General features: G+C 43.9%; 1 protein-coding gene across 2 annotated transcripts in view; it reads left to right on the top strand.

Moving 5' to 3' along the window:
• The window catches only part of ESRRB (estrogen-related receptor beta), a 131,184-nt gene that overhangs the window by 24,709 nt on the left and 87,304 nt on the right, over nt 1–19,171 (top strand). The window lies entirely within an intron of this gene.

Genomic DNA, 19,171 nt, shown 5'->3' with positions numbered 1-19,171 from the left:
GGGTCCTTTATATCTCTCTGCCTGGTCGTCAGTAATGAAGAGGCCGAGTGCAGGGAGAGTCAGCAGACTCCCAGCTGCTGGGATTTCTTCATCTTCTCATCAGGATTTTAATTAGACACGTCCGAGAGGGCAGCACCGTGTGAGGGCGGGCGGGAGCTTTATCAAGCAGGCCACATCTTTAATTACTGTTTACTGACAGATAACAAGGGAGGGGAGGTGGCAGCAGAGATGGTTGTAGGGGGAAGCAGGGAAAGGACGGCAGTCCCCAGAGTGTGCGCTTAGCAAAGAAGGCCTTTGCTAGGGATGGAGAGGAAATTGTTCCCCCCTCCCCATCCTGCCATGCTGTTTACCTGTTGCCAGAGTGAGAAAGGTTCCCCTTGCCCCTTTCCTAGGGGGCAGAAGATAGATCTGAAAGGTGTTAAGTGGTAAGGGCCAGAGATGCAAAGAATGAAAAGTATTAGTTTGGTTACAGAAAAATGAGAAAACTGTCTCCTCTAAGCTGCCAGGATCCACAGCTGAGCTGTCCTGTGCCTTCCCAGCCTTGGGCAGCCCTGTGGGTTTTCTGACACTGCACAGTAGGAAGCAAAATTATTTCCTTCTCCTTCTGTCTGGAATTGGCAGCCCTCCTCCCTCCCACCATCACCATTGCTGTTTTGTCCAAAAAAACCTTCTTCTGTCTTTCCGTGTGTCCTCAGCATTGGTGGTATGAGAGCAGTCTGCTCTGCTGCTGTTGCAGACTTCCTCCCTGCTCTCTCACGGGCCAGCTCTCCACCTAGTGTGAATCATGTCTTCAGCCATTCCTCTTCTGTCTGGCCCCAAAATCCACATCTCTCTTCAGCTTTTGTCTCCTTCCTCTTAAGGTGCTTTTTGGACACTATTTGTGTCCAGCTGCTGTGTCCTGCTGGATCATAACCCTGTTTTTAGTTTCATGGAGCTGCATCCTGAGTGATTTGTGTTATGACAGAGGAATGCTGTTCACAGCCCCCACCAAACCAAGTGGTTAGGCCAGACCCCTGTGGTGGATCACTGCTCCTTGGCTCAGCCAGCCCTTTAGGACATGGGGTGCCTCCACTGAAGTGTGGCAATTGCTGTCCACGTTGAGTAGTCCGTTGGTGAACTGAGCTCAGCAGGCTGCTGCTCTCCATAAATTTGTTGTCCACGTCACAGTCTTGTCTGCATTTGTATCCACTGTAAGGTAGTCTGGTGCTTCCAAAATGCTGTTTCCATCCCAGCATGGAAGATGCCTGTGGACAGAGCTTGCTTTCTCTTGGTGCCAACAGACTCCCACTGCTCTGAGCAGAACAAGGTCTGGAGGATGTGCTTGGGATCAGCAAGGACTCTGTAATTGGACTGTTGTTCTTTCATTTTGCTACGCAGTAGCAAGCAGATTATAGAGCCCACACGTTATAGATTTCCTGTCATCCCTCATGAATCAAGCTCCACTGTCTTATTTACTGTCGGCCAAGGCCTGTGAATAACATCACCAAGGGATACACTCTCACGCAGTTGTGCAAACAGGCAGTACAGAGAAGTTGCATGCACCTTTGAGCTGTCAGTTTGCCTTACCCCATCACAACACCTATGGTAGACAAGGGCCCTCCATTTCTACACAGAACATTTCCTAGCTTCCCTGGGAGCTCACAGTCCTACATTTTTAACTTTATGACACTTCTAGCTGCAACTCCAGCTATTCTGTACACTCTCGTACCCACATGCACCAACGATGCTGACTTCAGTTTCCTGGGAGATGTTTCCTATGAGATCTGGCAGGTCTTCATCGCTTGTCAGTGAGAAAAGATCGGTTTGTGCTCAAAGCACAGCAATGGAAGTCAGGACCATGGGCACAGGTCTCAGCTTCATCAAGGACAGATAAGAAATTTTGCTGCTAATAGTGTAGTAAATGTAATAGATGGTAGACTTATCAGAAAATATTTTCTCAAGTTTCCCAAAATCTCAACTCAAGATTTTAAAAGAGCATGAGAAATTGAATCCGGCTGGGAGATTTGCCTCAGTGAAGGGCTAACGCTCTTTTTGTGACTGCAGTGAGGCGTTACTACTGAATCAATTGCAGTCCCCTAGAAGTGAAGGGAAGTTTGGCTTGTCTACAGCAAGCCAGTCTGCTAGTTGCAACCTTGCTCCTTGTTGTAGGCGTTTGTAAAAAATCTGTGGTCTTCCAAGTGATAAACTTGGAGACCCAGGAATGAAATTAGAGGGACTGAGGTGCTAATTTGTTTCTGTTAGGCAGGTTAATATTTCTGCCATGGAAATCTAGATACTAGGCAAGGTCTCGGGAATGTGTCTTCAAATAGTAAGAGGCTTTGTCCGAGAGGAAGTGATTAAGCTGTTTGCTATGTCCGTTGTTGATAGAACTTGAAGTAAATGGGCTTTGATTGCAGTGCAAGAGATTTTAGTTTGATGTTACAAATTTTTATTAGCAGTGATGCAGAAGCATTAGAACAGACTCTGAGAAGGACTGAAAGTTTTTCTGAACAAGCTGCAAAAAAAATCTGTCAAAAATAATGCTGCTATAGATGATCCTCCATTGGGACAGAGAGATACACTAACCACCTGAGCTGCTCCTAACCCTATTTTCTGTGAGTTTGTGAAATATTAAGATGTGTGTAATTTTATGTCCAGCTGATGTAAGCTTGAGATGGGTGCAAGCCTGTATATCAGATAAGCAGTAGCTCCTATAAGCTAGCAGGATAGTGTAAGAAGGATTACAAGCAGTCCACTTTGCTTCAAAGGCCTGCCATCCAAATGCTCATGTACCCAACCATGGTAAGTCTTAAAAGAGGTGGCAGCAGCACTCTTTCTTGCTTAACCAACTTCCTTAATTTTTATCTTCATTTTCACTGCCATGTACAAGTAGACTAGTAGCTTTACCTTTTTTTACTGATGATTCCTGTAAAAATTAGTTTCAGTTGTCCAACACCACTGCCAAGCTTTAATCATTGCTGTAAACATTTTCTATGCCTCTGATAGACTTGTTTTGTGAAAATTTTGATCAAAAGCAGCAATTATATATATACCTTTTTTTTTTAAAGAAAAAGTAGGGAGTATGCCATGTTCTTGAATTATGCCTGCCTTCCATTTAGAAACAAATCAAGAAGATTCCTCTTTGCAAAGCTCTAAATCAGCTTCTGTTTTGGGGACAGAGACAGTGTCAGTAAGTGTGGTCACCAAACAGTAACGGAAAGACAGAGGAAAGGAAGCTGGGCAAAAAGGCAAGGAGAGGAAACAAATAGTTGTAAGTGGCTGTCGAACAAGGAGGCTGGGGCTGTGGAGTGTGGAGGAATGTGATTTGGAGGGGTGAGATGAGAGCAAAGCAAAGGGATGGGGTGAGAAGACAAAAAGGCAGTGAAGAAAAGAAAGTAGGCTGGGATGGTCTGGAAAGGAGAGAGCAAGAGGCATGACTTGGATTGAATGGTTGGAAGAGCCTCTGAATCATTATTCCTCAGTTGTCATCAGTGTCTGAAGTTCACCCACTGTTTCACACTTCTCAGGTTAGTCTTCACAAAGGAGAATGAGCTACCCTTGCAGCTCATTTACTCCATTACTGTGGTTGTAGTGGTCCACATGGTGGATTCATCTCTTCTGATAATCCACCAAAGTGTCATTGGGATGCTTCATGAGGGACTTTCTTTGCTGTAAAAGAAACAATAAACTCTGTGAAAAGGGCATTTTGAAGGGTGCTAATGCAAGAATTGGAAGCTGGGGAAAAACAGTTATCCTCTGTGTGCACTTTTGTCTACCTGACTGTGTCTGATACAATTCATGTTTTAGCTACGTCACTGTGTGCTGTTTCTTCCACAGGACCCCTGCCTCACTCACTGCATGTGATGGACCTGCTCTGAGATAAATCAGAGTAGCACAGTGAAAGACACCATCTGTAGGACCCCTGCCTCATTTGTCAGGTGTGTACTGAGTGAGACAAGGGACTGCAGGAGAGAAAGGGAAGCTTTTATAGCTGGAGCAGTGAAATTCTGACCTGCTAGTTGACTTTTCTCTGACCACTTCTGTGCGATAGTTTTCAGGTTTTTTGAATCAACTGTTGTGCCACTGGTTGGTTAATTGTGCATTCCGTATTTTATAGGGGACCTTTTTGATCCCTAAGGACCTGCTTTGCAGAAACACTGAGTGCTTACAGCTGCAAATGAAGTGAATGGGAATCCACTGAACCCAAAGTGCTGTACAAGCACAGATCAGTCAGGCTGTTGATGTCTCAAACCTGGCACCCAGAATTAGCAAATATATTTTAATGCAGTCTTCAGTCATTCACCCGGAAAATGGGAATAAAAATGCCCCTCCTCTCAGAGGTGTGTGAAAAGAAATGATCTTGGGCTGGTGAAGCTTGGACAGTGTAATGATAAGCCCATAGAAAAACACATAAGGAAATGAATAAATCTCTAGAGCCAGGTTTGAATAATGTGTGGTAAATAAGGCCTGGGGCCACACACTGAACAATGAGCAGAAACCAGCATCTCAAAAAGCTGCTCATTACATGGGAACAATCCCTTCTGAGTGCAGTCTGAGATGGGGTACTGTGGAAAAATATGATTGTGTAATTAAGGGCTATAAAATAATACATATGTACATGAGAACCAAGAGTATTTCTCACAAGTAAGCACAACTGTCGCATTTCCAAATTCTTGACTTCATTTGTAGTTTGCCTTATTTAACATATAGGTTTTTTGTTTGTCTTTGTTTCACGGGTCCTGTCATACTTTGCAGATTTGTGTGCTGTGAAATGGTGTTGTCCTGGCCTCTCCATTTGGATTAAGTGTTGGTATTTCATGTAGTTGCAAATCAGCTAATTGCAGGTGGTCAAAACCTGCTCACCTTGTATATTACATATTCCAGAAGTTGTAATCTCCACTGAGGTGCAGATTTGTGTGAGAAAGGCAGATCTGACCCTTTATTTTGCCTTCATGAGCAAAATTGACTCCCAGACGCTGCTGTTCTTAACAGTGAAGGAATTGAGGATAGTTGAGATCTTACAACCCACTAGCAGTAATTAAAACAATAAAACCCCCAGTAATTTTCCTATGCAGCAATATGCAAGAGAGGAGAATGTCACTAGGGCTATGAAATTACTTTAAAAGTCTTTACTGTAATGGGTGGAGGAAGAATGGCAAAGCTTAAGCTCCCAGTGAAATTATGCAGAAATGTAATGTTCAAAATACCTAATTTTAAATAACCATGTTTTTGGTGACTGATTATGTGCATGTTTAGGAACAAATATATTATGACTGTAATGGTAGTGGAGCAGTGTTAAAATCTATCAAGTTGAGAAGTTGAGTGTTAATGATGTTGGGATGATCGCTGTCCAAACCTAATACTGGTTAATCTTTCCATGGCATGCCTGATATTTGCTATAAGTCCAAGGGAGAATGTTACGAATAGTACGAGAAGTGGAGCTGTGACACGTACCCCTGACATTTTGGTTGTAGGAAGTAGAATTGTTTATTGCAAGTTTCTAAGAAACGTACTATAAAATCTTTTTCTCTTATATTTTTCCCTTCTTTTCACAATCTCAAATACTGGAAGAAGAACTCATTGGCCTATTTAGGCTGTAATATGTGATGCCTCTCAAGGATGACTACTATCATTGTTGGCCAGTTGATGACTTGGAAAGCACTGGTTTCCACATGTGCTGCAGATAATGGTTCATTCTGGAAATGAAGTAATCCAAACCTATCAAACACATTTTAATCTGTGTAAGAGACTGAATGAGTGTCCTTTGTGCAGCAGTTTTACTTCGCAGTTTTAACAGCTTCATCAGACAAATGTATTGTATCATTTAAAGAGGACAGAACAAAAAGTGATGCCAGGGTACCCAAGAAAAGGAACTTTGACAGAAATCCCCTCAGGCAGGGCCTGGCACTACTGGCCAAAGGAGAGAGGAAAGGGCAATTAGAAAAATGCAACAATCTGTTCTTGTAGTGGTCAGACAGCAAGATGCAGCACATGTGCTGGGTGGGAGCCATCAATGAGAGCTGGTTTCCCCATGGGATATGCAGACCTGGACTATCAAAGTAAGATGGGGCTGGGACAAACAGATGTTATGCCAGACACGTCAGCAGAGCTAGTCTGTTTTGCATAGGTGCCTGATCTTACTTGGCATGCTTTAAACTCTCTCTTTTCTGAATCTCAGGATGCAATATAACCATTATGATTTCATCCTTACTGCTCTGTTCTCCACATATGATGCAGCTCTGGGATATTACTTCTAACCTGCATAAACGGGAAGCTGAGGCACAAGGCGGGGTGTTGCCAGGTGCACAGGTCCTGAGTGTGCAACCTCACTTACATGCCCCTGCTTCTCTTTGATGAGAGAAGGAAGAGAGGCTGTGGGGGCACTGCATCACCAAAGTGAACAGTCTTTCCTTACAGGTGTCTTGTTGACAGAGTTAGGTAGTGTTAGTGCCCCAAAACTGATGTTTTGAAAACACTGTCTTGAAGCATTGCTGCACAACAGGTGCTTTGTCCTCTGGAAAACCAGTTTAGGACAGAGTAGGGAAAATGAATCTGAACATATGGGCCAGTGGCCACCGCACCACTGTGGCAGTGCAGGGGTAAGGACAGTACTTGGCACAAAAACTGCACGTGACTGGAGGTTGTGATTCTGAGTGTGCTCAGGGGCAGGCAAGTGAGGGTCTCACTCTTTACAGACCTGCCAAGTGGAAAATGTTTATTTGCTGCTCTGAATCCACAATCTAGGAGAAAAGAATAAAACTGATTTAACCTCCAGTGTGAGGAGAATCACCTGACTGAGCAGGACGCAGAGGACAAATGTAACAGAGGGCCTTGCCCTGCCCAACCAGGAGGCATGGGGAAACAGGGGAACATGGGATCAGATTCGTTAATTATTATTTATTATTCATTTTCTAATTTTTCCCTTGCTCGGATTCCATGATTGCTGGAAATAAAGGCTCCTCTAGCTGTCTGGGTGCATCTGTGACATTGACGCTGTCTTTGAGATGGGGAGCACCCTCTGGTGGTAAAGGATAATCTGACGTTTCCTGGGATTGGCACCCATCATCCCTGCAAGCCGCCAGTTAAACTGGGCGGGTGGCATTTCTGGCTTTCTGTCACTGCTGGGATGGGTGTTTGACGTTCTGACTTTCTAACCCAGGAATCTGAGTTGACCCCTTGGGAAGCCTTTTTGCCCTGTGTAAGGCGTGCGTTTTCTCCCTGCCCTGCTGTTGGGCAAAAGCGCCCATTCAGCCCATTCTTGCTTTTTCCTGGTGAGAGGGCAAGTAAAGTTCAGTTTGCTTCATTAGTTCCCAGTGGACACAAAATCCGGCCCTGGCTCTCTCCCTAGGGACTGCTATTCCCGGCCTCTGCTCTTGCTTCTGTCTCTCGAAAGCACTAGTCTTGCACCCAGAGCTCTCCCCGTTCCAGCTCTGGCTAGATTTGCTCTGCCGAGGTCCTAAAGCCAGCACAGTACAGTCCCTTGCAGGGAGCACAGGAATTCAGCTCAGGTTTCCCTTCTCCTTCCCTAAGTGGATTAACAGGCTGAGGGGATCGTCTCTGCCTGCCTGACTCAATCTTCATTAGCTAACATGTTTCGCCAGCCGCAGTCACATCCTGGTCTGGAGAGCTGTTTGACAGGAGCGGATTCTGGCTCCAGCCTCCCACAAAGGCTGTTGCATCTTCTGAGAGGGTCTTCTTGATAGCAAGGCTCTGTGAGCTGCCCGGGCTGGTGGGGATGGAGGGCAGAAGTGCTGCAAGATGTGCCTCCTTGCTCTATGCAGTGTTCACTTTACAGTAAATAATCTGCATCCTCTGCTGAGACCTGCACCCTTGTGTAATGCACATGCTGTATGAGTGTCAGAACATGTTCTGCATCTCTGAAGGTACACCTGCATGTGGTTTTTTTTCCCACCTTGTATTTTCCAGGCAAGGGAGGATCCTGTGTATGTTGGGATATCCCTGAAACTTTCGTTAGTTGACTGTCACTTCTGCACGCCCTTTTCTGGGTGCTTATAGGTAGTCAGTCTGAATGTAGTATTTCCAAACAGGCTGTGTGTGAGATACTGACCCTACCTCCTCAGCCCCTTCTCCTCCCTGCTGCTTTGTGGTACTTATTAGTGAGTGCTGCACCCTTGTGCAGGCAGTCATTTATTTTACAAGTGCTGCTGTTTCCTCACGCCAGAGAAGATCTTTTATACACAAGGAAGCTGTACCCTTTAAATTGCATCAATTTGAAAACAATCCATTTAAACTAGTGAAAATCCAAACTGTGGATGCTCTCCTGCCAGTTTGAGGAAGCTTCATTTTTGCTCATTAGATGTCTAAATAGGTTTAGTTTCAATAGTAATGAGTGCCTTTTGCATCAGTTTAAGTTAATCTATTAAAATTGTACCGTAAGATGTACCATTCTCGTGCAAAGACAGCCTGTGAGGAGAGGAGGTGAACACCGGGCACCACTAATACCAAATGCCATTGGGGGGACCTTTGTGCCGAGCTGTACAGAGGCGTTTGATATCTGTGCAGAGGCCTTAAGGGTACCTTAGCAGGAAGAAGAGGCCTCCTCCTGGCTGTCAAATGTATGTAAATGGGTGCAGATTGCGCCTTGTGTTTCTGCAAAACTGAGACTCTGTGAAAACACAGAGCATGCTACGGGAATTATTGTGACTGAAAAATCTCAATGGAAAGTGTTTCACAAGGAAGCAAATGTTCTCTTTTTGTTTTTGTAACCTGACTATTGCAGCGGGGGAAGTTGGTGTGCCAGGCTCTGAAAGCAAGGTCGACTGGCCAGGAACAGAATCAAAATGGATTATTTTTTTTCTTTTTTTCTTTTGGCAAGTTGGAAGGGAAATAAAAAAGGCAAATGAGCATGAAGGGGCAAAGAACACTGTGGACTCTAGAGGATTTTAGAACCTAAAGCTGTATTTAGCAAATTAAGGGATGAATTGAATTTCCCAAACAATGTGTGTTGAAGCACACAAATTAATAACCCCTGCATTTATGAACTAGCAGTGTATTTGGTTTGGCCCTGTAAAGATTTTCAAGCCACAAGTCAATGGTCGAAGCAGAACAGTCCCCCAGAGAGCCCTGGGTTGTCTGTGCCTTAGCTCTCTGGGGGATGCAACCCTCAGTGGAGCAGTTCTCCATCAGGGCTAAGTAGCTATCACTGCTTAATGATGTTCTTCCCAGAGTGGGAAACAAAGGTGATACTCCTGTGTTCTTCAGTCCTTTCTTTTTCAAAGGTTTCCCAAAGCACTTTATGCATTAATGAGTTATTTTGCTACCACAACTGGTTTCGCAGTACTTTTAAAGGCACAAAAAAAATGTAGTGATTTGAGACCAGAATTGAGGAAATGAATCATTGCTGGGGAGTAATGCAAGATATACTAGCAGAGGCGGAGCAGGAATAAACTGGGAATGTTGAATGAGATGTGTCTAAAGCAGTAGTTCAGTGTCTGCTCCTGCCCTTTTCATCTCGGTCTCTGGCATCTCATCAGTAATGAATTGCAGGGAGACACGAATTGACACAGTGCAGGCAGCATCACTCACATAATGTGTTTAGTCCCTATCAGTGACCCTTTTATAGCACTGTTCCACAGCATCTTCCAGTGAAAAATTCTGATGGTGTTTGATAGTTTCCAAGCCCCTGGTTTCCCTTTGTGGCCCTCTGACCAAAGCCAGAATGAGAGGATAGTTGCCGTATCTGTCTTACTGGGCAGATCTGTCTGTCTCTACAGCTTTTTTTCAGTTAGTGGTGAAGGGTCAACTCTGAATACTGAAGGAAACTCTGTGATTGTAGGGGATAACTCATCTTCGTTCTCCAGTTTGGGGAAACAATAAGAAATTGCATCAGAAAAGACAGTACTGTATCTTGAAAAGGAATTTTTGATACAATATAAATAATTCCATATTTTCATGCTGACTTTTTCAATTCATATATTTCCTCCTGTTTAATCTGGTAGTCCTTCCCTCCCCCTCAAGTTTAGAATGTCTAGATGAGCTTTGGATACAGACTAGACTGACGTGCTTTCTGTGTAGTTAGGATCTGGTTGCATGTAACTTCAGGGTTGCTTTATCAGCTGTGGATTGAATTGAGGATGTCTATTGGGAGTTTCAGGTCTTGGTTTTCTCATTGGAGGTCCTTCCATCAGGCAGGTCTGTTAAATGCTTGCTGAGCCCCTAGAGACGTTTGATCTGTGTTTAAAGGGAAGCAGCTGAACCATGAGAAGAAAGAAACGGCTGTGTACTCAAGCACTATTGCGCTGAAGGGATCTTACTCTAAACTGTGCAAAGCTTGCATGGCAATCTAGGTGCCTGGGGCTCTCTATGTGCTCCATCCCAGCAGAGACCTGTGTGATGCTCTTTCTGGCCTTTCCTGTTCTGAGAAAGACAAGTTGATGGCTCCAGGATGCTTTGGGTATGAATTGTGTTTAACTCTCCTGAGGCCCAGGCCAGGAAAACCTCTGGAGGATTCTAAGCAGCGCCTGCCTCCTGGTCCCTACTCCTCTTACAGCTTCCCCAGTGGAGACACCTGCTCAGGGAGAGCAGAAGCCCATAAATAAATAATTCCCTCTGTCTGTCCTGATCAGCCCAAGCAGCTGTGATTGCTCCTGAATGCCTGGGTTGCTTTCTTCTTAATGGCTTTTAAACCAATTTCACCCTCATCTGATGACCCAGCTTCTCCTCTTATTTTTGGAGGAACAATTTCTTCTTTTAGAGAGAGGGTTTTGGGGGGTATTTATATTGTGTCAAGAGTTTTGGCTGAGGTGAAATAGTATAGCACTGCAGGCAAAGCTACAGTGTGGTGCTCTTGAACTTTGTATGTATGAACTGTAGTAGCTAGGAAAAAAAAGTGTTTCTTACATAGCACATGTATAGTCAAATCTAAAGGTGCTTGGTTTGTATCCTACTGCAACCCCTGGAAATATTTATTGCTCATCTGATGGGTGTCATCTAGGTTTGTCTATGCAGAAGTATTCTTTCTGGAAGTATTAGGACTGCCTCTGCAGGCAGAATGTAGGCAAGGCATGTGGTGAACATCTTTACGGTGCTGGTCAGATATCCGATGTGATGTGTGCTAACACAGCCCACTGTTGTGTTGCAGGGCAACGATGGTACCCCATGGTGCCTTCGGAAGAGGCACTAGTTTAGCTGGGTAGAATGCAGGTGATAATGCCAAATGGGTTGATTCAATCCAAATGATTGCTGGCTTATCAAGGCTAATGACCTACATTTTTTTGTTTGTTTTAAGTATCCTGCTTGACCAATCAGTTTACTCTCCTTGTGAAACAAACCCCTGGAAACGAAGTGTTCTCTCAAGGTACTCCTGCCTGATACCTTCTCCCTCAAATCAAGGCAGGGCGCTCCTGTGTGCCATGTCATTGGCTGTTTGGCAGACCTCTGTATCTGAAGCAGTGACAGTCTTTCTCTCCTACCATCTTCCTTCTGTTCCACTTCTGTCTAACTTCTTGGTACTATGAAAAAGCAGTGGGTTTAACAAGGAGAAGTGCTGACCCCAGGCTGTATGGTTCCCAGGATGAACCTGGTAGCAACAGCTTCTGGAAGTTATGTCATAAAAGCCTACTCTTTACTGAATTGCTGACCACATAAGTTATGAAATACTGCAAAATGTTGAGGGGCAAGGTCTAAAAGATGAGTCGAGTACTACTGAGTTCAGCTGACTGTAAATATTTAATGGAATATTAAGAGCAGAGAGGGGAGGCATCAGTAGTCTTTGATCATTGCTAAAATTAAGGTTTTCAAGAGATGAGCAAAAGACCAAAACTGGGTTTTCCTTTGTAATCACTGTGGAGACCAAGGGGACCTGTTGCTAGGAGGCCGCAGCACCAAAGTCACCCTCAGACCACATGGGACTGAGATTTGAGTTTGCCTTAACAATAATACTGAAAAGTAGTCTTTTCTAATGCTGCCACAGGAACGGCAAAGCAGTCAACATGTGACTTTGAAGCATGAAGGTATTTTTGCTGAAGTCAAATGATGCATGTTCAGGTCCATCAGGAGAAGGTGTTACTGCTGCCCACAACTGCCTCTGTGCTTGGATCTCTGAGAAACTTAAAACGCATGGAATTCAGGTCAAGATGCCCTTTCCAAAAACATCCAGGGACTTGTACTTCCACACATGAGAGAAATTGCCATCTTTTGGAGTACATGAGGTTGCATAACAGAAGTAGGACTGAGCTAGTGAAGTTTCTTCTTTCCTTTCCACAGAGAAGCTTTTTTTTTTTTTTTCTGGTAATCAGTATCTGTCTCCTTGTGACTGGCTATCCTCTTGATAGTGTATGTGCATATACTGTGTAGCTAAAGCAGACATGTTTATATGGTCATGAGTTGACCTGCCTCTTCTAAATGATGTTTTGTGGCATAGGCAAGGATTGTTTTTCTTGTTCTTTTCCATTTCTTGTTTGAAAAAGTACAGCAAAACAATGATCATTCATGGTCTGTAGGCATAGTACGGAATGTTAATGACTTGTAGACAGCAGCAATTTCCTAATGTGTTTTACTGCAGGTGTCTGAATGAGATACAGTTGATGGAACTCAGAAGTTAAAAGTATGTTAAGAAGCTTGGGGTAGGGTTTGTTGGCAAAGCTGTCTAATCAAATAATCCGTCACACCAATTTGCTCTTGTCCAGAAAGTGAAATGAATGTATTTTGAGTAATAAATAAACTCAAGAGGGAGTTGTGAAAAAAATCTGTATTGTTGTTCAACCACTAAAGTTAGTACAGAACAAATCTTTCAAATTGTTATGTGTGTAACCAAGCTGTTTGGAGAGCCAGAGCAGAGGAGACTTGCAGTTGTTGTGCCACTGATACAGCTTGTCAGAAGGAAGCCAGCCTCTGTCATGTCTGTCTCTAGCCAAAACCTGAAGCCCCATACTGTTAGAAACTGGAATATTCTGAGTCTGGAGAAGGTAACAAGGAGAGCAGTCATGATCATCTGATGATTTCTGCTTTTTCCATGCTGTCATGCGTCAGGTTTTCTAAGGTCACTTGGGACTTGCAGGTTCATCTCACTGTTAAATACTTGTGCATAGATCTGCTGTTGGTGAGCTCCCCTGTATTTTGCCTGGTTGACCTGGTGTAGTCAATAGTCTTGTATTGACTGTGCCTAGATGAGTCCAGATGCAGGTTCCTGCAGGGAAAGGAAGGTCTTTAATCCTTGCTTTCTTCATCCCTCATACCCTGGATAGAAAAGTCCTTTCACTGATTTTTTTCTTTATAACTGCCTACATCACTTCCCAGAAGGACTCTGTTACCTACTCAGAGAACCCAGCTAAGATGAAATTGCACACTTTTCCACTGTTTTTTGTCACGTCATATTATTCAAACTGTAAAGTCTGGGCCACTGCAGCCACCTCTTTGCTGGTGCTGGGAAATGTGTTTAGGTTCCTGTTTCCATCACTGACTTGGAAAAATTACCTCAATTTTCACTGCCTAGCCCTCACTGGGCATGCTCTCTAACAGTAGTAATTCTGAAGCATTTTGGTTCTTTAATCCCCACTCCTTTTCTGGGTTGAGACACTTGGCATTGTCAATGCACATGCCAAGAATGCTTTAATTCTTTGCTTGCAGCATAACTGTTATTTCTCCTGACAAGACAGATTTTTCTTTTGATCAGTTCAGTGAATAAGCTGGTACTGTGACTATTAGGGACCTGAGGTGATTAGAATGCATAGGCTTGGAGAGAGAAGCAGCAAATCATCTTCCCAAATGAGAGGAATGAACGAGCATTTCTTGTTCTTCTGACCTACCTCCTTGGCCTTTTGCAATACGAGACTTGAAGCTAGTGTACTGAAGTAGGAAAGCTAAAGGTGAAAAGATGCTGTTTGACTTTGTCCCATTTGACAGGATGAACCACCATACTGGGAAAGCCATGCTTGTGATGCCTCTGTCCTGGACAATTGGCAACAGCTAAGCAGAGGTATTTCCAAGATTCCTTGATGCCTTGTGTTCCGTCCTTCCTCCTGGTAGCTGAGCAAATATCCCAGCTCTGTGGACACCTGGGATCGTGGATGGGGAACGATTCATTTCTGCTTTGCTGCAATTTGGAAAGAGGATGGGAAATAGCAGTGAGTGTGCTAGTAAATGATGTGTAGCTGTCAGTGTGAATAAAATCACTTTCCAGTCAATGTTTTGGTCATGTTCTGCCTGACCACAGTGGCCCTACTGAGAGTTAGTGCAATACATCACGGGAAACAGATCTGCAACAGGTCAGAATCTGGAGTCGGATCACAGCTCTCAATTGAAGTCTTCTAAGTCTATGAGATCCATCTACCTCCGTAACTACCTATCTTTTTTGAGGAAGGTTTCTGCTTAGTTAAACACGAGTTAGGCAAAGACTGACTAAGTAGATTGACAAAGCATGAAAGCAGAGGCACTGCAGTATTTCTGGGCAGGGAGGATAGAAATTCCTATCAAATACCCTAGCTAACTGATGATGCAAGAGGGAACAGAAGGCGTAATCCCAGCAATATAATTAATTCTTCTGCCTCCCTGTATGTTTCTTACTACAGGTTCTTCCAAAATCAGGAAAACTATCTCTCTTGTCCTGTCATCTTTATTCTTTCCCATTTGGTAAAATACTCTGCTCCTGCCTCTTATTCTGATGCCCTGTTTGAATTCTACAAAAGTTAGTATGGCTTCGCCTGGTTTGTCTTCTGTGCGTGTGTGTGTCTGCATGTGCACTTTCATCTAAGATGTCAGCAGGAACATGTTCTGCTCTGGAAATAGAGTCCTGCTATTAACACTGCAAAGACAAAAGGTATAGAAGGTATAGAAGGACACAAGACAGCATTGGCCCTACAAAACTAGGGGTTATTAAAAGAAAGTATTGACTTCTCATTGGCAATGTAGCGACTATGTCTTATCTCGGGGCTTCTAACACTGTTGTATCCAAGCACAGAACTTAATGAAAGGTAACATTTTTGGGACAGAGAATTCTCACTCAAAACAGGATAGTAAGGGTTAAGGCATTTATATTTAGACTCTTGCTCTGCTACATATTTGCTTAGATTAATCTAGGGCAAGCCACGTAACCTCTTTATGATATGATTTGGCAGTCTATAGGTTAAGAATTATGACAGAGATGTTTTAAAGACTAAGTAATGCTCGAAGCATCTCTAAGTATGTTCAGATGGGCAACTAGTTAAAAATTACAATGTGAAAATTATTTCCAGCTTAAATTGATGTTGAGCTTCAGCAGTGATGGTGGTGATACCTTTTAGATGGAAGCTTATTGTTCATAAGGCAAATTAAGAGTTTTTTGGGAAAAAATTATCTATTGGTATTTGGTAGAAAACTAGACATCGCTTTTGGTGGGGAGAGCAAACTATTTTGTTTGGGTGTAGGAAGGGAAAATAGAATAGAGCCTGAAATAAAGAAGGCTGGTTTGTTCTCATGGATAGAGACTGCCTGGGATAGCTGTTTGCTGTGGGAGTGGTGAAAGCCTGCCAGTGATCAGGGACCTGTGCTCAGGGGACCTAAGTTTCTCTCCAGGGTTAGTAGCCTCGCAAAGCAGAGGGATCAGGGCATGCAACACAGTGACTTATGTGAGTCCAAGCAGTACCATTGGCCTCAAAAGTGTGAAAGGCTTGTCTTCTAAATTCATTGCAATGACCCCTCTGTAACTGTTGTTTCTTTAAATGAGACAGGGGCTGGGAAAGGTCTCCTGTCATTGAACTCCTCTTTCCCCAGCAGACAAGATAGGAATGTGTGTACGTAAGTCTGTTCCCCCCAGCTTAGGTTTCCTAGTTATTATATATGTTTTTGCCCTGTGCAGATACCACTGCATTGACTTCCTTGTGAGAATACAGTAATAGGCCCTTCATAAAAGGATAAAAAATCCCAGACCCCTCAAAGTAACCAGATCTCTCTGTCTGCTGCATTTTCCTTATTCACAAAAAAAAAAACCCTAGCCTTATCAACAAGTGAAATCAGGTTTGTTTGGCATGATTTGCGGGTTCCTCCTATATTAGACCAAATGAAATTTCTGTCAGTCAATCAGTCAGCTTGCTGGAAAGTTGATCATTATTCCATGATAAAAGTTTTTAAAAAAGCAAAAAAAAAATAATCTATCAAAACCGGATTAGTCATTAAAGGATGGCAGGAAATTCTCCAAAGAAAATCTCTATCCATCATCTCTTGGAAGAGCCAGCAAAAGTAGAGACATGCCTTCGCAATTCTTGCTTTCTTTCTGGGGAAGGGGATTGCATGTCTCAAAGAACTGATGCCTATAGCTCCATCAGCCTATAGCACTACAGTTGTGCACTCTCTGAGGCTTAACACCCATGGAAAGTCACTGTTCTGAATTTAGACCAGGTGTGAGAAGAAGCAGTGATCCCAAACGCTAGAGGCTGCCTTAGGAAAGTCATCCCAGTGGGTAGCACTTCCTAGAACACCTGTGTGTGTGCTCTGCTTAGAGGCCACAGACTGAGCGGCCAGGACTGTTCCTGCCCCTCCGCAAGCAGAGAGAAGCAGTTCCAGGGCAGGATTTGGTGAGGCCAGCAAAGAAATGCTGCGCTCACAAAGCAAGGCTCTGCTGCTGTTGCATGTGTAGTTCCACCTTGTATTCACCCAAACCAAGGTTAGATCTGCCAGCTAAATCTTAAAAGTCCTTTCTAACTTTGCCTTGGTACTTTTTTAAAAAAATATAAGGAACGGAACGAAGGCCATCTGGAGATCAGTGTTTCCTTCTTTATTCTTTGGGGGGAAGAGAAATTGGCTAAAGCTGTGAGAAGAGCTCAGCAAGTGCTGTGTGTGGAGGGGTTTGTAAAAGATGAAGCCTCCTGAAGTTCCAAAATCAGCCTGCAGGACTCTTGCCCTCTTTCTTGGGGAATTCAGGTTGGCGGGTCAGGCCCAGCCAGCAGAGACTATTCATTTCTATCCTTCTCAGAAAGGAAGAGCCAGGCCTTTGCACAGCTACTCTCAGGGCAGGGGGAGCTCCATTTGTCTATTTGCACTGAGTCAGAAGAGATTAATGTTACATTTCTGCACCACTCTGTAAATACCCACCTTACCCAGGCAGTCTTCTGTCAGCAGCAGCCCATTTCCAGAGTACAAACCCACCATTGTACTGTTTATATCAGTTAATTCGGCCCTGTGGACCTTGTGCCAGGCGATCGCATGGCTCCCTACTTGCCTCACCTCGGCCTGAATAAAAGTTAAAAGTGCAAAATTAAAACATCAGCTATTGGAACAGCAGGATCCGCCTGCCAGGCCAATTCCACCTTTGTTTTCCAAATGCTGACAGCCCAGTCAGGATCCACCCAGGTCGCATCTTTCTGGAGAAAGTTGTTTTCCATCAAAATCATCTCACTGCAAGCACCCTGACTGCTCTTTAACTGTAGCCTGCCCAGGCCCTGACCCTGTGTGCCTCCTGCGGGCTCTTTTGCTACTGTGTATCAGGAATCTTCTTCATGGGGCAGCTAGGTCATCAGTGAGTCCCTCTCTGACCTCAGATTTCGGTTGGAAATGCACAGGTGTTGGTTTCATCCTTCTTGCCTCTGCTCGGTCAGGTGTTCTCTGTTGTGGTTGGTGAGATTCCTTGCTTACAAACCTGGGCCCTACTAATGCTAATGCCCTACTAAAGCTCTTGTCTTCTGTCTCTTCAACATTTAAAGTACCTTAGAGCTTCTGTTGGGCTGATATATCACTTAGGTGTACAAATGTATATACGTATATGTTCCATTTATATTAATTCTGCTTTCTGGAAAGATGCATAAACTGAATTGTGTCAACTGCAACATTCAGGTAATCAGATTCTGCTGTAAAAACTCTGTATGAGTCTTCTCTCTAACTCCCATTTTCTAAACTAACCTGTTTTCTGTGCCATCTTCCTGTATACCTCTCACCATAAAAGACCTCTGTTTTGACATCCCAATGCTGTCCTGTCTCAAGGACAGTTGATCAGAATCAAACAGCTTGTCCCCAACATGGCCTGGGGACACTCTAGGGCAGGCATACCATAAGTTTGCATGGTATTTTGTTAAGAACTCTGGTAGCAGAGGTAGTGAGGAAGTTGCACGGATAGACTTCAGTAAAGCAAGGGCAGTTTGCACTGGCTGTGAATTCGGCTATTCCTCTTTTTTGAATATTCTCAAGTTTCTACAAATACTGATTGTATGAAAAGTTTTAGCTTAATTTAGTCAGTGTTTATTGCTGTGCTTATAGCTGAACCACACTGCATTTTCTTCTATGCTGCTTTGCCCTCGTCATCTTAAATGCTGTAGTCCACCCTTTGCTTCTCCTAGTTCACCCTTTGCTTCTTGCTTCAAATAGATTCTAGCTTTTTTATTAAGAAATATTCTCTTAGCTCCTACTTTTTTTTTTCTTTTCTTTTTGTTTGCCTGGCATAAGAGAATGAAGATTTTATCCAGGTGTGTTTGTATTTTCCTTTTAAAAAGGCCTCTAGTTCTTGTTTATCTGTTAAGGATATTTTTATGTATTTGAGCACTAGGCATCTAAAGATGAAGCATAGGAGAGGTGTGCGTGAGTGCAGTGTAGAAGGTGGAGAGTAGGTAGGAAGGGACAATTAGATCCTGTAGGATACCTGGATGTGAGTTGGGCTTTCAGTGCAAGACTGTGTGTGTGTTAGGCATGTGCCCGAGAGGCTCACGTGCTAACGTGGAGGGGGATCTTCGGATAGGTATTGGTACATTGCTGTAAATATGCAGTGGAATTGTATGAGTGTGAAAATGTGTGTGGGGATTGTGAAAGCACGCTGACTCTAATGGCACCCAGAATTTGTGCAGAGCTTTGAAAATGTGTCTTTCACGAGGCTAGTTGTGTGTGCCAGTTTTGATGTTTGTGAAGATTTCTGAGGGTCTGCATCTGTGGTTTGTGTGCGTGGGAATATGTGCCGTTATCCTGAACGTCTGATTCTGATCTCATGTGCCAGGATTTGTTCCAGTGTGGTTTCATAAGCTGCACTGAAGTGACATCTGAATTACACCCGTTTAAAACGGGACTCGGACACCCTTCTGCCCGCCTGCCTGAAAGAGTTTGTGTGCGTATGGGAAAGCAGATGCCCGTGTACAATGATTCAGCTGGGTCAGTCTGAGACGGGGGTCTGTGCGTGTGCACAATGTGAGCGTATGTGGGGTCGTGTTTGGGTGTAACGGTGCCCGTGACATGTACGTACAGAGCGGCAGGCTGCTGCGTGGTGCTGTGCGTGCGGGCT

Source organism: Calidris pugnax, unplaced genomic scaffold (genome assembly GCF_001431845.1).
Source record: "Calidris pugnax isolate Ruff unplaced genomic scaffold, ASM143184v1 scaffold56, whole genome shotgun sequence".
Lineage (NCBI taxonomy): Eukaryota > Metazoa > Chordata > Aves > Charadriiformes > Scolopacidae > Calidris > Calidris pugnax.
The sequence above is the reverse complement of the archived record's forward strand: the minus strand, read 5'-3'. Positions and strand labels throughout refer to the sequence as shown.